At 48.0% G+C, this 18,195-nt stretch overlaps 1 protein-coding gene across 11 annotated transcripts in view; it reads left to right on the forward strand.

Moving 5' to 3' along the window:
• The first annotated feature begins 329 nt into the window (after positions 1-329).
• Positions 330-18,195, forward strand: part of PRRC2B (proline rich coiled-coil 2B) — an 85,321-nt gene continuing 67,455 nt past the window's right edge. For all 11 annotated transcript variants that reach the window (XM_074331207.1, XM_074331210.1, XM_074331209.1 and 8 more), the window contains exon 1: positions 330-467. The gene's annotated coding sequence lies outside the window, so the exon portion shown is untranslated. The remainder of the gene's footprint in view (positions 468-18,195) is intronic.

Below are 18,195 nucleotides of genomic sequence, written 5' to 3' on the forward strand. Positions count from 1 at the left end.
TCGTCCCTCCCCGGTACCCCCCCCCCGACTCGCCTCCCTGCCCCCTTCTTTCGTTCCCCTCCCCCCGTCGTCCGCTCCGGCCCCTCCCCCTCCCGGGACCCGGGCCCCTCAGGCCCGGGGGCGGGCGGGCGGCTGGCGATCCCGGGAGGCGCGGCAGGGGGCGCTGCGCGGGCGGAGGCGCGGCTGCGGGCGGCGGCGGCGGCGGCGCGAGGAGGAGGCCGGAGGAGGCGGGGGCGGCGGCAGGCGGGGGGCGGGGAGCGGAGCGCGAGAGGGAGGCGAGCGGCGAGACACAGGCCCCGGGGCTCCAGCGAGCGACGAGCGAGCGACGGGCGAGCCGGCAGGGAGGGAGCGAGCGAGCGAGCAGCCGCCCCGCCGCCTCGCAATCCGCCGCCATCCCGCCGCCTGCGCGCCCGACCGCCGCCCGACCGCCATCGCCCGGCCCAGTCGCGCCCGCGGACCCAGACCAGGTGGGCCTGGGGCGCGGGGCGCCGGGCGGCGCGGGCCGGAGGGGCGGCGGGCGCGGCGCTAAGATGGAGGCGGCGCGGCCGGGCTTTGTCTGGGCCGCGCTGACTGACGGCAGCCCCGGGCGCGGCCGACCTTTGTCCGCGAGCGCGCCCGGCTCGGGCCGCCCGCGCGGGCGCCGTTGGCCCGCCGGCCGGGCGGGGGCTGCGGGCCGGGCCTGGGGCGGGCGGCCGGGCCCGCTCGCCATTGTTGTGGCGGCGCCGCGCGGCCTCGGCGCGGACGGGCGGGCGGGCGGGCGGCGGGGTCGGGGCTGCTCCTCACGCCGCCGCCGGGGGCCGGGCGGGGGCGCAGCGGCTGGAGGTGCGGAGCGGCCCCGCGGTCCCGGGAGTAACCGTGCCGCCCCCGCGTCCCGGCGGCCTGGGATTATCCCGGACGGTTGTCCCGCACCCCAACCGCACCTGGTCACTTTTAAAACCACCCCCGCGGGGGTCGGGCGACCCCTGGGCCGGAGGGCTGGCGGCACCCCCGCCCCGGGGGGCTGAAGTTGGCGGTCGGGGTGCTGGCCTGGGGGCCCGGGACCGGGGGTAACAGCCGCCGACGCCGTCGCGGTTGCAGTGCGGGAACAAGAGGGTTATTTTGAAAATGCTTAATGCTCTATTGCTGAAAACGTGTAATAATAAACAGGATGTCGCTACCCGGCCCTGCCAGAGGGGTTTTTTCTTTCTCCTTTTTTTCTTTTTCCCCCCCTCTCCCTTCTAAGTAACAAACAGCACTGTTGAGACGGTGGGCCTCTGAGCAGCGGGTTTGCCGGCGGAACGTTGGAAGGTGTTTTCTTTTCTCCCTCTCCCTAAATACCGTGGAGGTCCGAGCCCACCTTTAGACAAGAAGAGGGGGTGTATTTCAAGCGGATGGTTAGGTTGAAGGAAGTCGGAGAAGGGGGGCTGGGGACGCTCTCTCCAGTGTGTCATTTGCTAAATGGCTGCCTGGGAGAAACCTTTAAAAGCCTTTGGTTTATAGGATTGTTAACCGTCCCTGAGATTTTTTTTTTCCTTTAAGGTTTTATGTGCATTTTATGTGGCTTTACACATGCTCCAGCTCGGTTTTTGTAACCATCCATTTGAAGTCTTAGCGTGCTTTCTCCAAATCCGACTGCAGCCATTCAGCCCTGTCTGTGCACAGTGGTGTAAGGTGGGACAGAGGAGGCCCAGGCCTCGGGCGACTTCTGAGTCTTCAGTGGCATAAATAGGGACATTGCACTCTCCACCTCCTGGGGCTGGGAAGATGGTGAAGGGCCTAGCAGAGGGCCTGGCACACAGTTGGTTCTCAATAGGTGTCCCTCCTACAGCTGCTTGTATAACTGCCATCAGGTCCTAGGATGGAAGTTAGCCATTTGTGGTGCCACCCACAGAGCCTAGCCATCCTGCTGATGCCACAGGTGCTGGGCTCAAGCCTGGACAGGGGTGAAAGAATTGAAGACAGAACAGCAGAACAGGCCCCTTGCTTATTCAGTGCTGGGACTGTGGGAGACAAGTAGGGGACAGCAGCATTTGGAGCCCCCCGGGACTAATAGACCTGGAGTGTGTGATACGAGGTCCCTGGGCTTGGATCCCGGGTGTCTGCCCTTCGGGGGCTGTTCCTACACAGCTAGAACACTACAAGAAGCAGAGGCCCAGGGAGTCCTGCCTTTTGAGGATAACTGCTTTCCTCTGGGAAGGGCAGCTAATCATTTGGGGAGCCTCCGCTTGTTTGGGCAAGCCTGTCTCTTGGAGCTTGGATTCTGGCCCTCACTGGGTTACCTTATGCAAGGCTCTGAGCCTCAGCTCTTGCATCTGTAAAATGGGAATAATTATGCTTTGTTTTAATTAATCTGTTGGGGCTCTTGGGATCCTCCTGTACTATTTGTGGCAAAGTGCTTCCACCTGGAGGGGGTGATGAAAATGTACGTTGTTTTTGTTGGTTACCTAGTTTTCTGGTTCCTTTTTCCTAATTCCTGATCTTTCTCTCCAGTTCTCATTGATGGAACTGTGACCTTCCCACCCCAAATTCTATCCCCGGCTGATGTTTTTATGTCACGTCCATTCAACTGCCTGGAAGCGCCAGAGTGGCTTGGAAGAGCTACAGTGCTCAGCCAAACCTGGCTGTTTATAGGAGACCGTAGGAAGGAGAGGTTCAAGGGGAGACTGACTCCAGTCTTGGCCACCGGTGAGGGTTGAGACCTGGTTATCTCTGGGTGAAACCCCGAGACACTGCTTGGATCATAGTGCTTCTGCAGTCTGATGCGAAATTTGGTTATTTTGGCATTCCTACAACCATCTTGGTTTTGTTTTGTTCTTTTTTTAAAACCTCCTTGTAATCTCGAGCTCCAGGCCTCCGGGCTGTGGGACTGAGACATTTTAACAGGGTCGTGTCATCCTTTCAGTTTTCCCTGCTTCCTGCCTCCTGGCCCATCCTTTCTACCTGATTTCATTCCCGCCCAGTCTGGCTCCGGGCGGTGTGTTAGCTGGTGGGTTAGGGAAGGAGATGAGTCTGCTGCCCCTTTCACCAAGCTTTTTGCTGACCTGTGCGTTTCAGTTATCCACGGGCTCCTGAACTGCACGGGGAAGGGGGCCTTGTCTGCCCGTTGGGAGGGCCTGCCATCTCCTGCAGCTCCCTGGTCCTCTCCAGTCTCCTTTGAACCCAGATGGGTCAAAGGAAAAGCCTGGGGAAGGAAGAGCCAGAAAACCTTGGGAGAGTGGAATTTCAGGAATGGCGAGTCAGAACTAGTTCCAGCATGGTCGAGTTCCTTGGGCCTGGCTGAGGGTTTCTTTTGGTTCTCCCGTTTGGTTCGTCTGTTCACACACCTCCCTTTTAAATTTCAGTTCTCTTTTTTTCCTGAAGGATTATTTTATTGTACTTTGAAGATTTTTTTTTTGCTTTGCACAAGTACTGACTCACGTTGCTAATGGCTGTGTGCTGGTTAAATCTCTCATTATTCTAGCATTTAAGATTGATCATTTCTGTGTTGGTTTCTATTTCAAACCAGAATAGGCCAGGTAGGCCAGTACATGTATTTCTAAATTTAATAATAAGGCTTCTCTGCTGTCACATGTATATATCTTGTTATGGGTGGGCAGGCATTAACTAGGTCCTATCTATGCTAGATTTTAAAGCCATGTGTTTGCCTTTGAAAATTAAATTTCCAACAGAAATCTGTTGGGCTTTGTGCCCTGAATCTCATATTTTCGTCTGGGCTAGCCAGACTGTTTTCTTTTCAAATCATAACTCGATTTCTTTCTTGAGATTTTTTTTTCTGGAACTTAGGTAGCCTTAGGAACTTGGGCCTGCCATTTAGACAAAGAAATACAGGCATTGCCTGTAGTGCTAGACCTGAGAGAGAGATGATAAGCTTTCTGGTGAAATAATTGTTCATGCCAAGCTTTTAGGTTTCAAAGGTGCCATTTGGACTGGGCCTCTTCGCCTGGGAGCTCGAAGACCTGGGCTTTGCTGCCCGTGATGTCACTGTTTCTATGTGTGGGTGGCACATGGGAAATCTCGGCACTAGGAGGGAGACGTGCCTAGGTGACCTGAGCCCGACGTCTAGGTTGAGTGTTGTTCTTAGCTGTACTTGTTGGTTTTCCGCATGGCCTGAGCTGAGGGCTGGGTTGCTCCTGTCAGATCTGGCAGCAGTGTGGGCTTGTAAAGCTCTGCATGCAGAGGAGGTGTCTGTGGGCACAGACGTCTTAAGTTGCTGGCGGTCCTTCACATTCTCGGCTGTTTCCTTCCGCTCCCCACCTCTGCAGCTGGTCTTGCAGCCCTGCCCTGTATCTTCTTCCTCCTTTTCAAGAAAACCAGCAGCCTTTCCCGCTTTGTGGTGTTGCAGAAGCAGTCTTGACTGTTTTTTAAATTCACTATCATGAAGCAGATTCTCCTTGAGCATCTACTATTTGCCAGGCATTTTGCAAGGCCTTTTAATTACATTTCCCCCATTCATAAAAGTAACTTCCACTGAAAAAAACTGGAAAACACAGAAAAGAATAAAGATGAAAATAAAAATGCAGATCACCTATAACCTCACCATACAGTAAAGACTGGTGTATTTCTTTCCTTCGATCGTGTGTTTGTTTTTTCAAAATTAGAAAAAATACTATATACACTATTCACAGTTTATAGTTCCTCTTAATGTTATAGGGTATGTAACTATGTACATGGTGTTTATAGTATATATATCTATAATGTTATTTCCCTAAGTTATTGAAAGGGTGATTTTTAAAATAATCACATAATTGCTATTATATGGGTAAGACATGGTTTATTTAATCCTGTTATTAGACACTTAGATCATTGCTACCCATTTTTCCTTCTTATAAACAAAATGTTAAGGAGCGTCCTTGCAGGGGAATCTTGGTCCACGTTGCTGATTATTTCCTGTACGTGGAATTTCAGGGTCCGGAGTGTGTCGACGCCTTCAGTTCTCTGGTGGCAGTGTCAGTTTTCTCCTTCAGTTTCGTCTCCAGCCTTGAACATGAGGCAGGTTCCTCCCTGGGCCACTGAGTTCTGGCGTCGCCGTCCTGGCTGAGCTGTTGGAGGAGTGGGGCTTGGGATTTTACTCCATTTACTGGTTTGAGTCTGACCAAGTGTCTTGATTTAGACATTTATTGTCCTGGGGACACAGATGTGGGTGCCCCACTTGTACGCCTCAGGAGCTCATGGTCCAGTGGGGGCAGTGGCAAGTACCTCTTTAAAGAGGCCTCGGGAGCCCCCAGCCTGAACCTAACATCCTCCTCACCCTGTCATGAGTCTCCTAGGCACAGACCTCTTTTCACAACTTTATCTAGTTTTTAAAAAACATTTTATTGTGGTAAAATACACGTAACAAAATGTACTATTTTAACGGTTTTTAAGTGCAATTCAGTTCCATTAAATATATTCACAATGTGCAACCACCATCCCCCAGACCTTTCTCATCTTCCCAAACTGAAACTGTGTCCCCATTAAACACGAAATCCCCAACCCTCCCCCAGCCCCTGGCACCCGCCGTTCTGCTTCCTGTCTGTGTATGGATTTGCCTACTCTAGGAACGTCACATAAGTGGAGTCACAGTATTTGTCCATTTGTGACTGGCTTATTTCACTGAGCATGTTTTTCAAGGTTCATCCATATTGTGTTCTTGTCAATTCCATTCCTTTTTAAGGCTGAATAATATTTCATTATTTTATAGATACACATATATACATAAATAAAATAATGGAATATTATTTGTCCATTATTTCATAAAACAATGGGATATTTTATACATATACATACGTGTACCACATTTCGTTTACCCATTTATCTGTTGAGGGGCGAGAGTTGAGAAATACAGAAATACGGTTTTGTTTTTCTTCACTGAACTGGCTTTTCCCCCAGTGGACTGAGTGCAGCACGAAGCAGGATTCTGTTGCTTCCTGTTACTCGTGGCGTTTCTGTGTCTGACACAAAGTGGGCACTTCGTCAGCTAGTGTAGGACGATCAGTGGAGCTGCATAAGTGGGTCTCGTGGGAGCCCACGGAGGGCAAGCCCAGCTCAGCCTGGGGGCAGCGTGGCCAGGGAACGCCTCCTGGAAGATGTAGCAGACGTGAAATAAGCGCCTCTTGAAACAGCATGCCAAGCCCTGGAGGATTAAAAATGTGTGTCTGGGTTGAAGTCAGAAATGTATGGGCCCCAGAAGAGATCTTGTGGGTCAGCTCCCTTTCCAGAGCTCAAAGCCCTTGGGATGGGAACGTGATGCAAATGCTCGCTTGTGGCTGGTGGCCAGCCCAGGGGAGAGGGCTCGGGCTCGCCTCGCTGGAGCTGCCTCCCAACCTGCTGCAAGGCCATCTCTTTGTATGGAACGATGGGCTGGGTCGGTGCAGGACCAACTGGAAAAAGGAGGTCCTCTCCAGCACTTTCCATGGTTCCTTTGTGTCTTCAGAGCTTTTTTCAGCAGGTGTTGTTTACATAAGTTCAGAGCTTAAAGAACTGCTCTGTTCCCGGCGGTACAGAAAACACAGGCCTGTCTGGGAGGGGCACTGACCCTGCGCCAGGCCGACCTGTCTGTGCGGCTGAATGGCCTGAGTGTTCAGAGATAGTCGGGGCGGGTGGAATGTTGTCCTAAGGCCTAAAGTGGGATTGGCCCCCCATATGTGATTAATTACAAAATTATACATACTCATTGTAACAAAAAAAGGAAAAGCAAGTGTTGGAAGAAAAATAAAAGCTCTTTTCGCTCCAACTGCCCAGGCAGTAACCACTGTTTACAGTTGGTATGTTTATCCTTCTAGATGCGCGGTGTGTGTGCAGATACGGCCCTTTGTAGGCAGGCTGTTTAAAAAGCAGAAATGGGATCATACTATTCTTTCTTGCCCTGCAGCTCGCCTTTTCTAACATAGTATATGGAGCATTTTTCCATAGTAACATATACAGATCTGTCACCCTTTCAATGTTTTAAAAATAATACTAGGTTTAAAGAAATGTACAAGTGTGTGAAGAAAACAAAAATAGCTTGTAATCCTATGCCCATGTTTCCAGTGGACTGTTTTTTAGAAAACATAGTTATAAAATTCAAGCTGTATTAAAAGGTATAAAGGCTCTTACCCAGTCTCTGAAAGGAAACCACTGTGAGCAGTTTCTTGTGTTTCCATCCTGAGGAAAAAGGGATGCATGCTATCTGCACACATACTTATGTTCTTAAAGCATGCTGCCCTTTTCACTTGATCAAATGCCTTGGCATGCTCTGCCAAGCCCGTCTAGCAGCATTACATCATCTGTTTTAGCAACTGCAAAGGATATTTTGTGGATATCCTTGAATTATCCCATTTCCGATTGGACTTTGGGGCCATTTCTAATTTTTGGATATCACACAACTTCGGTAAAATTCTGCCAAATTACTCTTCAAAAACATATAATTTGTATATAATAGCGTGTGAGAGTGTGTTTCTGCAGTGTGAACCCTTCTAGATGAGTACAGTTTTTGTAAAAATCCTGCTGAATTCCCCTTCCCCAAACTGTCAATTTCTATACAATAGTATGTGAGAGTGGGTGTTTCTGAACTGGACCTTTCTAAATGAATAGCCTTCATGGGTCATTTTGGGTGTTCACGTTTCCCAAGTCAATAGCATTCCATGTAGTCGGTGGAGGATGGTAGGTTTTGATCAGTCTGGACAAGCAGGTCATAGAAACAAAACTTCCTGTGGTCCGCAGTGCAGAAGTGGCGGTGGCAGGAGTTGCCCTGGGCACCTCACTAGGTGAAAGCTGGTGTGGAGCTGAGAAAGGAAAGGGTGGTGGAGAGAGGTGCAGGTAGCCGGGCCACGTGTGATTTTCTGTATCAACTAAAATGATGGTGCCAGGTACATGTTTTCTCCCAGCCTTCAGGCACAAGAGCCTGGCAGAGAAAACGCAGAGACCTCCTCCGTTACGCAGTTCACACACAGCCCCTCCAGAGCTTTCTGGGGCTTATATCTCACAGCCCTTGGTTTCGTTGCTGTTAACATTTCTTACTGTGTAGCGTTTCTTTGCAGGCCCGTCCTCTGTTGCGTCTCTTGATAATGGCTGTCTTGCACATTTGCCCTGTCCTGTCATTCAGCCACTTGGTCTCCGGGCCCGACTTTCTGTCTAGTTATTCTAGGAGATCATACTCAGTGACTGGAGAAGTCAGCCTGGGTGCTGTTTCATCCGGCCAGGTGGGGAAGGATTTGTGCTCAGGGAGACAAGTGCCCAGAGGACTTCGGTTTGCAATTACACTGCTCTAGCCCGTGAGGGCTCTTCGGTAGCTTGAACCTAGAGAGGAAGCACCCGAGTTGGGGGTGCTTTGCCTCCCGCTCCGCTGCTCCTTTCCTGATGGGCAGTAGCCCCTGGCTTTGAGGTCAGCTGCCTTCCAATCCAGATTCTACCACTGGCAAACTAGGTGATTAAGGTTATTTTTGAATCTTTTGGAGTCCTCTTTTTGCAAACTGTGTTGGTAGTGACACCTTCCTCCTAGAATGGAGGAGTCAGTGGGCCCTATGCTGAAGTGTTTATGAGATACCTAGATAAACACGAAACTATAAATGGTTCCTGGGTTCGGCACTAGCTGAGGGCCTGGGGGGTTGGAGTAGGCAGGTTTATACACTTGGGGCTTGCTTGTTTACTAGATGTTGGTGATTCTAATTGTGTGCTAAGCCACGGGCTAAATGCTGAAGATTTAGACCCAAATCAAGAAGCCCCTGTCCTTACCTCCATCCCAGACACCTTCTTAACCAAGGGTCTCTCCGTCTCCAAGGGCAAATCCCACCTAACCAGGGCATTTGAGCTTTGGCCTTTGCCCTACACTGAGTCTGTTTTATTATTGCAGAGTTTTAGGTGAATGTCTTGGGAGGCATAAAATAGGTATGTTAAGGCCATTCGTGGGTGCCAGGGAGGCTCCGCGGCGTGGCAGGCTCTGGCCCTGATGTGGCATCAGGCGGACGGGAGAGGATTGTTCACTCTCTCCTCGTACTCCTACCCGCTGTAGGACCTTGAACCAATTTTGTTTACCCCTTTGAGCCTGTTTCCTTATCTGCCAGATGGGGTTGGAGTCTGTCTCAGTGTTGCTGGGATGACTGACAGAATTCCCGGGCTGGTTTCCCACAGTGTAGGCGACCTACTCAGCTCAGAAACAGTGTAAGGTGTTGATTCTATGTTGCTCAGTTTACTGAGACCTTAACACAATGCAACAGTAGCAATGCAGGCTTGTAACTAAAAGCCCAAACGCTACAGGAGTACACAAAGTAGGAAATGAAAGTCTTTCCTTCCTGCCCCCATGCCTTTTTCAGATTAAGAGATAAGCGTTGTCTTGAAAACAATTTTGTTTTCTACTAATGGGAATGTTTTAACTATGCATATGAGTTCTAAACCTGCAGTGACACCGGAAAACAGGAGGTGGGTGTTTATAGGTATACCTTAGTGTAAATAAACATAAGTAAAAGGCATGTGCTATATGGTTCCCCAGCAAAATCACTTGGTCCTTTCCTTTCCTGTCCTGTCGTGGGGGTGGGGGTGGGGTGTGCTTTACCACCTTGGATAAATCACATCACATTGGGAATACTTAGCAGTGACAAAGGGTAGATTTGACTCGCGAGTGCTGCTCTCCAAAGATCTTCCAGCTGCATGATTTGGTGCTCAGGTGGGGTGGGGGTAAGGGGGGCTGTGTGTTCTGTGTGTTCTGTGATGTGAGCTTGTTAGGGGGAAGAGGCAGCCCAGTCTGTGATCGTTGAGGAATTGGGGAGAGCTGATGGAGTAGGGAGGGGTCCCAGAGTCCTGAGAAGGGAGTTGTATTAAGAAGAGTAGTAAGGAGTCTGTAATACTAGTTTTGTGTAGATAATAAGTAAATAGTGTGTTATCTGTGAGGGCACGTGTTCCTCTTTTCCCCCTTGTTGAAATGACAGGTTGGCGTACCTGTGAAGGTCCCTGGGGAACTTGGCCCTCGTTTGGGGGTTCTCCCTTTTTGTTACTTCAGAACTGGTCTTGCCTGGCTGGTGGCCCAGTGACTTGCAACCACCCTGGGTTTCCTCTGGCCTCTGAGGCTTGGAGAATAAATCGCATGTGGGTTCTGGGGGCCTAGTCCTTTGGGCTTTGTTGGAGATCATTTCAACCAGTGCAGCCCTGATTAGCTCCCCTGCCTTTGGTATATTTGGATTTGCTTATTTTCGTCAAAGAAAAGGTGGGTTTGTGTGGGGCTGCGTTGCTGAGAAACCGTATAAGCAGCCAGCGCACTACTGCCCAGGCTCAGCCTTGAGATGACCCGATAAAGTGAGAAAGCAGAGTGACCTTCGCCTGTGACTTCCCCCCGAGAGTGGGGGGTGATAGTAAGGAGAGCCACCTCAGCAGTTGTTAGCACGCTCCGATCCCCCGCGCGGCTGAGATTCTTACTCAGCCAGCCTGACGGAGTGTTTCCTCACTTGGAGTAAAGGGAGGCAATACATCCAGGATTGAATGGTCTGTTGCTAAGGGGTCTCCTTTGGGACTTCTGAGGAAGCCACTGTCGCCTCTCTCCTGCCTCCTCGAGGCTGAACACTGGGGGTTGGAGTTGGAGCAGGGCTGGAAGTGGAAGATGGATTTTTTGCTGCTTTGTGGTTAAATGGGCTGAGTTCTTTGTCCCTCCGGGCATTTGCTGCTGGAGGGCGTCTGACTCCTTGGCGCCTGACCTAGTTAAAGGTCTGGGGTCTGCATGCAGCGTGGCTGCTTTCTCTGGGAGGGGTTACAGGTCTCTTTCCTCTTTCTTCCTGCCTTTCAGTTCTTCGTGCACAAACTACAAATGTGCTTCATAGAAATAGCAGGTGGTACAGAAATATTGGCATAAGCATGTAGATACATGTACTGGAGTGTTGGTGGTGGTATTATTTGTCATAGGACACCGTTGGCAGTAATTTCCGTGTGGATTGGTAGGGCAGTGGGTAAATGTGGCGTAACTACAGAGTGAAATACTATGTAGCATTAAAAAATGAGGTAGATCAGCATGCGTTGTTGGAAAGATGACCATAGTATAGTAACAAGAGAAAGCATTGCGTCTTATAATGCAGTTACAGTACGGTGTAGTTATGTAACAGCGTAGTGTAATATAGTTGCAGCACCGTAGTAACTTCCCACATTTGTAGAATACAGATTGAATTCCACAAACTGCTGATAGGTTAGACAAACCCAGAAAAGGGTGTGGAGGATACCCACCAAGTGAACAGTTACCTTTTGAGTTGGGTTGACTTGTTTTGTATACTTTAGTATCATTTGAATTGGGTACACTGACCCTGTGTTAGTAACATGTATTAGTTACAAAGGTAACTAATCACAAAAGTAAGCCCGGAAAATTTTAAAAACCAAGCACATGGGGAGCGGCCTGGGCCAGGACGGGGCTGCCGGTGCAGGGTTGGCTCTCCTGGCGGGAGCACCCCAGGATCCTTCATTTGCTCACACTCACCCTGAGTGTGCTGCTTCCTGGTGCTGGGACCCCAGTGGTTCGCATGAATCCAAGCGATTTAATCACCTGTCTCTGTCTCTGTGAATGGCTCTTGGAAACTGTTTCGTTGATTTGGTTAAATGGAACAATCATTACTAACGCTGTCTCTGATTTCTGTTCTCTACTAAATCAGATTTTACCACGCAGACATAGATTCTGGTGGTATTTGCAAAGTGCTTCTCACTTGCTGATTCACCATTGTTTGGAGGTGGAAAAGGAAGGAGAAACTGAAATAGAGCTCTGCGTCGTACGTATTTCTTTTATTGGTCAGGTTCTTGGTAAATTTTGACCCTGGAGAGGGAGGCCTGCGTGTAGCAGTCTGTCCAACTGTCCATCCCCAGCTGTATATTGAAATTGTCTTTTTTTTTTTCCGCTTGCTAAATTGACTGTATATTCAAAATATGACGCAGGCCAGTAGCTCTTTGTAGACTGCAAGTAGAGTTTTAGCCAGAGTCCTCTGCTGGCTTCAGCCCAGCCTGTGTACCCGTGAGCTAGGGGGCTGGGGACTGACCCCGTGGCCCGTGGAGAAAGGAGCCAGAACAGAGTTTCTAGTTGGTCAGGAGTGATGACAAGGGTTCCTGGGACCATCCAGCAAGTGCTGTGCTCGGGGAGACTCCAGACAGACCCCTGTGGGTGCGGAGCCTGCAGCTGGCATACCCCCGGGGCCGTGGAGCCCTGTCTCAGAGTGGGGTTCCTCAACTGATGCATCGCCCCCTCAGACCCCACCTGCCCCAGGCCAGACTGGCCCTGCACGGTCCCCATGTCCCCGGGAGCGCTGGCAGAGCCTGGTGTGCTGTGGGCGTCTATTTCATCCTGGACCTTAGGGCCCCTTGGTGGCCACAGGGTCATTCTCTGGGCTCCGCGGCATGGAGCTCAGAATCACAGGAGCGGCCGCTGTTTCTCTAGTGCCCAGTGAGCGCTCACACTTCTGGAGCAGACCTCAGACTGACCTGGGTTCCAGATCCAGATTTATAACAACCTTCCTTGACGATAGTGACCTTGGGCCAGTCATTTGACCTCTCTGAGCCTTGGTGTGTTGCCTATACAATGAGGGTACAAATACCTTTCTCTGGATGGTTTATTTTACTTCTTGTTTCAAAGAACTCCTATTTTTAATTCAGTGTCATTCAGATGTTTTCATTACATTTGCCTTTTTCTTCATTAATTGTTTCTGCTGTTCTTCACATTCACTTGTGTCTTTTTACTGACTTCTTAAATTGGGTGCTGAATTTCATTCTTTTCTGTAAGGAATTTAAAGTTTGTGGATTATTAAATTTCTTCTGAGTACAAATTTGTCTTTGTTTTAAAAGTTTTGATGTGTAGTGTTCTTTTTTTTATTTGTGCTATTTTCTAGATATTCTGCAGCTGTGATTTTGAATTTCCATTTGATTCAAAAGTTTTTTTAATAGAGAGTTTTAAGTTTTCTAACAGATAAAGTTGTTTTTACTTCTACTTTCATCATGTCTTTTTTTAATTGCACTCTGGGCACAGATATTTGCTTTTCAGAATTTGGGGTCATCCTTAGTCTCGTATGTAGTCACTTTTGGACCATGATCTAATGATTTAATCAGGTCATCTATCATCTGTTTTGAGTGGGCTTTATCTACTAAGGTGTAGCGATTTCTTTTTTCCCCTAATGTTTTCTACTTATAATGATTTAAAAAAAAATTACTCTGCACATATAGGTTCATGCTAGTTATATTTTCATTATGGCTTGTCTCCCTTACCCTTAAAAAATGACTATCTTTTGTGCCTGTTTTTTTATTCAGCATTATATTTGTGCGTTTCATCCGTGTAGTTTTGTGTGAATTTACTTGTTGTCATTGTGAATAGGATTTGTTACATGGATATAATATTTATTCATTCTAGTGGTGATAGACTTTTAGCTTGTTTCCATTTTGAACTGTCCACAGAGTGTTGCCGTTAACATTCTTACACATGTCCTTTGGTGCATGTATGTACTGGTGTGTGCATGTATGTACGTGGTGTGTGTGTGTGTACGTGGTGTGTGCATGCATGTATGTGGAGTGTCCGTGCATGTCCGTGCTGTGTGCATGCATGTATGTGGTGTGTGCGTGTATGTACGTGCTGTGTGCATGTATGTATGTGGGGGTCCATGCACTACGTGGTGTGTGCATGTATGTACGTGGTGTGTGGGCGTGTACCTGCGAACGGAATGACTGGGTCACAGTGTGGGCATGTGCTCAGCTGCCGGTTTCCCAGTGATTGTCCCACTTGGCACGTCCTCCAGTGGTGCGTGAGGCTTGTCCTCGCTCCATATACTCATTAGTACTTGGTGTTGTAAAGGTGTCAGTTTTACCCAAAATGATCTCTAGATTCCATGTAATTCCAATCAGAATCCCAGCAAGGTTTTCTTGTGTTGTTGTTTTTATTTGGCAATTGACAAACTGCTTCTGAAATTTATGTGAAATGCAAAGGTTCAAGGAGAATCAAAGCTTTATTGAAGAGCAAAGCGAAGGACTCATCCCACTAAATGTCAAGACTTTACAACAGTGACAGTACTGGATGCAGCACAAGGCTAGAAAAGCAGGCTGAGAGAATAAAATGGAGACCTTGAAACAGACTAGACTGAACATGCGTAGTCACTTAATTTATGACAAAGGTGCCACGTGACAAAGGGAAAAGGTGGCCTTTTCCAAAACAGGTACTGGGAAAATTGGATTCTCCAGGTGGGGGAAAAAAAAATGAATCCTCTACCTCACATCACATTCACAATCAGTTTTAGATAGATTATAGAGCTAAACAGTAAAGCTTCTGTAAGAAAACATAAGGGGATCTCTTTATGCTTTTGGAGAAGACAAAATTCCTTGAATAGGACACAGAAAGCATTACCAAAATAGAAAAGATTGATACATTGAACTACATTAAAACTGGTATCTTCTACTTTTACATGTGCTCCAGTAGAATGCAAGAAATACTATTTCCTAATTGCTCAGATATATTAGATAATCTGTCGGTTCCATTTATTCCCTGGAACCCTCTGTCTTGCTCTCGTCAGGACGGGCTGCTCTCGTGCCTGGAGAGCAGCTGCCATCTTGGGCTTCCTTTGGTTGTCATCCTGGGACTTGTCTTTGTTCCCCTTGTGTTGGATCCTTGTTTCCCGGATCCTGTGTGTGTATCATTTGGGTAATTTGAGCATCAAATAACAGCAACCATCTTAAGCTGCCTTAACAACAGCTTATTAGACACTTACTGGCTCAGTTCCGTGGAAGTCCAGAGGTGTGCAGGTGCCAGCGGGGTGGGCCCTGTGTTCCATTTGTCACGAAGGAACCAGCTGTCTATTTGGGTGAGTCACATACCCATTCTGAGCCAGTCACTAGCAAGGGGGATGGGTTTCTCTTGGGCCAGGCATGCCCCCCTCACTCCCAGCTGGGTGTGGGTCAGTCCCCTTAGGCCCCTGGGCTGCCTGGGGAAGGACAAGATCACTTGTTAGGAAGGAGGAAGGGAGACTTAGCTGCTGGGTAGGTGGGCAGGAATGGCCGCTGCCACACTGGCCTCTGTCTTGCTTTGCTCTTGTTTATTAGAGTATTCCCCTGTAACTTTCTGAGCAGGTAAATGTTTTGAGGTTTTTTTGTTTTTTTTTTAATTTGCATTTCTTTTTTTCTTTTTTAAGATTTTATTGGGGAAGGAGAACAGGACTTTATTGGGGAACAGAGTGTACTTCCAGGTCACTTTTTTCCAAGTCAAGTTGTTGTCCTTTCAATCTTAGTGGAGGGTGCAGCTCAGCTCCAGGTCCAGTTGCCGTTGCTAGTTGCAGCTGTCTCAGCCCACCATCCCTTGCGGGAATCGAACCGGCAACCTTGTGGTTGAGAGCCCGCGCTCCAACCAACTGAGCCATCCGGGAGCTCAGCGGCAGCTCAAGGTGCCATGTTCAATCTTGGTTGCAGGGGCCACAGCCCACCATCACTTGTGGGACTTGAGGAATTGAACTGGCAACCTTGTGGTTGAGAGCCCACTGGCCCATGTGGGAATCAAACCAGCAGCCTTCGGAGTTAGGAGCATGGAGCTCTAACTAACCGCCTGAGCCACTGGGTCGGCCCTGTTTTGAGTCTTTGTATGAGTCTGGAAAAGTCTTTTCTGTCCCCACACTTGAATTGGTCAGCTGAATATTGGGTTCTAGATTGAAAAGCATTTCCCAGAAAGGGGTATGATGCTGGTGAGAAGCGCATTGTTGCTGCTCAGGAGAAACCACTGCCATCCTCATGGTTCCTTCCTGGGACCTCTTTTTGGGAGTTGGGGGAGCTTTCAGAGGCTTTCCGTTCTTTATCCTTAATGTACTCAAATTTCACACTGTACCTTGTGTTCTTTTTATAGCCATTATTCTTAGCCCTTGCAATCTTGGGTACTTCAACTCGGGCAATTTTTCTTGTAATTTTTATTTGATAATTTCTTCCCCTCCACTCACCCCCCCTCCCATGCTTCTAGAACTAGTTAAATTTGGACTCCTGGATGAATCCTTTATTTTTGAGTGGGGGAGAGTCTAGCACCATCTCCTCGTTATTTTTTCTGAAACTTCCTTGACTTTATCATCCAATTGTTCCATTGAAATTAGCAAAAATTTAGAAAAGTTTGGATTTACAGGAAAGTTGGATTTTTTGTATACCCTGCTCCCAATCTCCCCTGTTTTAGAGATCTTACATTAGTATGGTGCATTTGTCCCAACTAATTAACCAATATTGGTACATTATTGTTAACTAAAGTCCATACTTTATTCAGATTTCCTTAGTTTTTACCTAATGTCCTTTTTTCTGTTTCAGGATACATTTTAGTTGTCAAGTCTCCTCAGGTTCCTCTAGACTGTGACAGTTATCAGATTTTCCTTGTTTCTGATGACCTTGAGTTTTCAGGAGTACTGGTCAGGTACTTGTCTTGCAGTTGGGATTTGTCTGATATTTTTCTCATGATTAACCTGAGGTTACAGGGTTTGGCTGTCCTATGCTTAATTCTTCCTAGGGCTGCTTGTTTTCTGATTATTCCTTAAGGAAAAAAAATCCTGTTTTGGTTGTGTGGGTGCAGTATCTTCTCTTACTTTTCTGAGGATATTAATTGTATGTTACTTGTTTTTTAAAATCTTTGGTTCCTGGCATTGTCTCTTTCCTCCAGGTTCCTTTGTTTGTTTATTTGGCTTTCGTCTTTTAGTTGAGGTCTCTCAGATACTTGTGGTCTTGGGCACACAGCTGATTGGAAATTGGGTGTGTGGGTCAGTGGGAGCGCTTCTGTGTAGGGTGGGTGGGTGGGAGACCGGCCTTTGTTTCTTGAGCCCCAAGTGTCTGTGTATAGGTTTTCAAAAGAAGACCCCTTCTACCTTTGTCTGGGGTATGGAGAGGGACATAATATGTCTGTTTGCCAGGCTCCTGTGAGGTCAAGCCAGAGGGGGCCTCAGGCTGCCATGGTTTGCTACTCAGGTTTTCACTTAGCTTCTTTTTTTAGCTGCTTTCCTATCCCCTCCCCCTTTGAGCCTGGTGTTCACAAGTCTAGACTTCTCTTGTTTAATTTATCCAGAGGGGAAGAGAGGGGAGGTGACGTGAGAGCCTAGCTGTTGCACATACAGCCTCTCAACCAGTCCTGCTTTAAACCTCCCCTTCTGCCCCACCATCTTACAAGGTGCTGGTTCCTCCCAGTATCTCCGGAGCTCTCTGAGGCTACGCAGTCCTTAGTCTGTAGGATCCTTCAGGCTGCAAAGCCTACTACCACTCGTGTCTGTTCTTTGTCTGGCAAAAATCATGCCTGTCTTTTGTGTTCTATATTGTTTGTGTTCGTTTTAGGGGGTTTTGGAAGGGTGAGCTGTAAATGCCTGTGGTCCTTCTGCCTGGTTTAAACAGAAACCCCCCCACCCCCTGTATTCTAAATATATTTCTGGACATCGAATGGGATTGAACTAGCAGGCTTTTCTGGGGTATGTGCATGCATATAATAGATATACAGCCATATTTATGTACACGTGTTTGAGTAATCGTGTGTATGCATGTTTGTCAGTTACACTTGTAGACGGAAAAGGGGCCACATGTTAAACCTGACAAGCTCAGGAGACTGAAACTAACCACATAGGATGGCGTGAACATAAAAATTCCTAACTAAGGTGGGCCATGGCGGGAAGTCACATCCTTGGCCTGTAGCTTCCTTGACAAAGGTCAATCTCTACCTTAAGTGAGCCTGTCATCTTTTTGCATCTAAGATAACATACCCTTGGAATGTCAGAGTAATCCCTTTTTCCGGACCCCCCCAGGGGGCACAACTCACCACTCCAGAGCATGAAACTACAAAATCTCTCATTGTTATCTTGTTCCTCAAATACCATCTCTATGTGCTGTAAACGCTATTACGGTGTTTCCCTGAAAATAAGACCTAGCCGGACCATCATCTCTAGTGTGTCTTTTGGAGCAAAAATTAAGATAAGACCCGGTCTTATGTTACTATAACATAAGACCTGGTGTAATAAAATATAATGTAATGTAATATAATAACGTAAATAATATATAATATAATACCAGTTCTTACATTAATTTTTGTTCCAAAAGATGCATTAGAGCTGATGGTCCGGCTAGGTCTTATTTTCAGGGAACCATGGTAACTGTCCTGTACCCACCAATGTAAAAGAAGGGTGTGTCTCTCCATTTTACTTTTTACCCAATCCCAGAGATTTCCCACTTTGCTTTCTCCCACCCTCTTAATCTGCAACCAATGGATTTCATGTAACCCTCCTCCTTTGATTCTACATGTAAAATAAGTCGCAAAATGGCCATTTGCTG

The sequence above is a fragment of the Rhinolophus sinicus genome, linkage group LG04 (assembly GCF_036562045.2).
Source record: "Rhinolophus sinicus isolate RSC01 linkage group LG04, ASM3656204v1, whole genome shotgun sequence".
Classification (NCBI taxonomy): domain Eukaryota; kingdom Metazoa; phylum Chordata; class Mammalia; order Chiroptera; family Rhinolophidae; genus Rhinolophus; species Rhinolophus sinicus.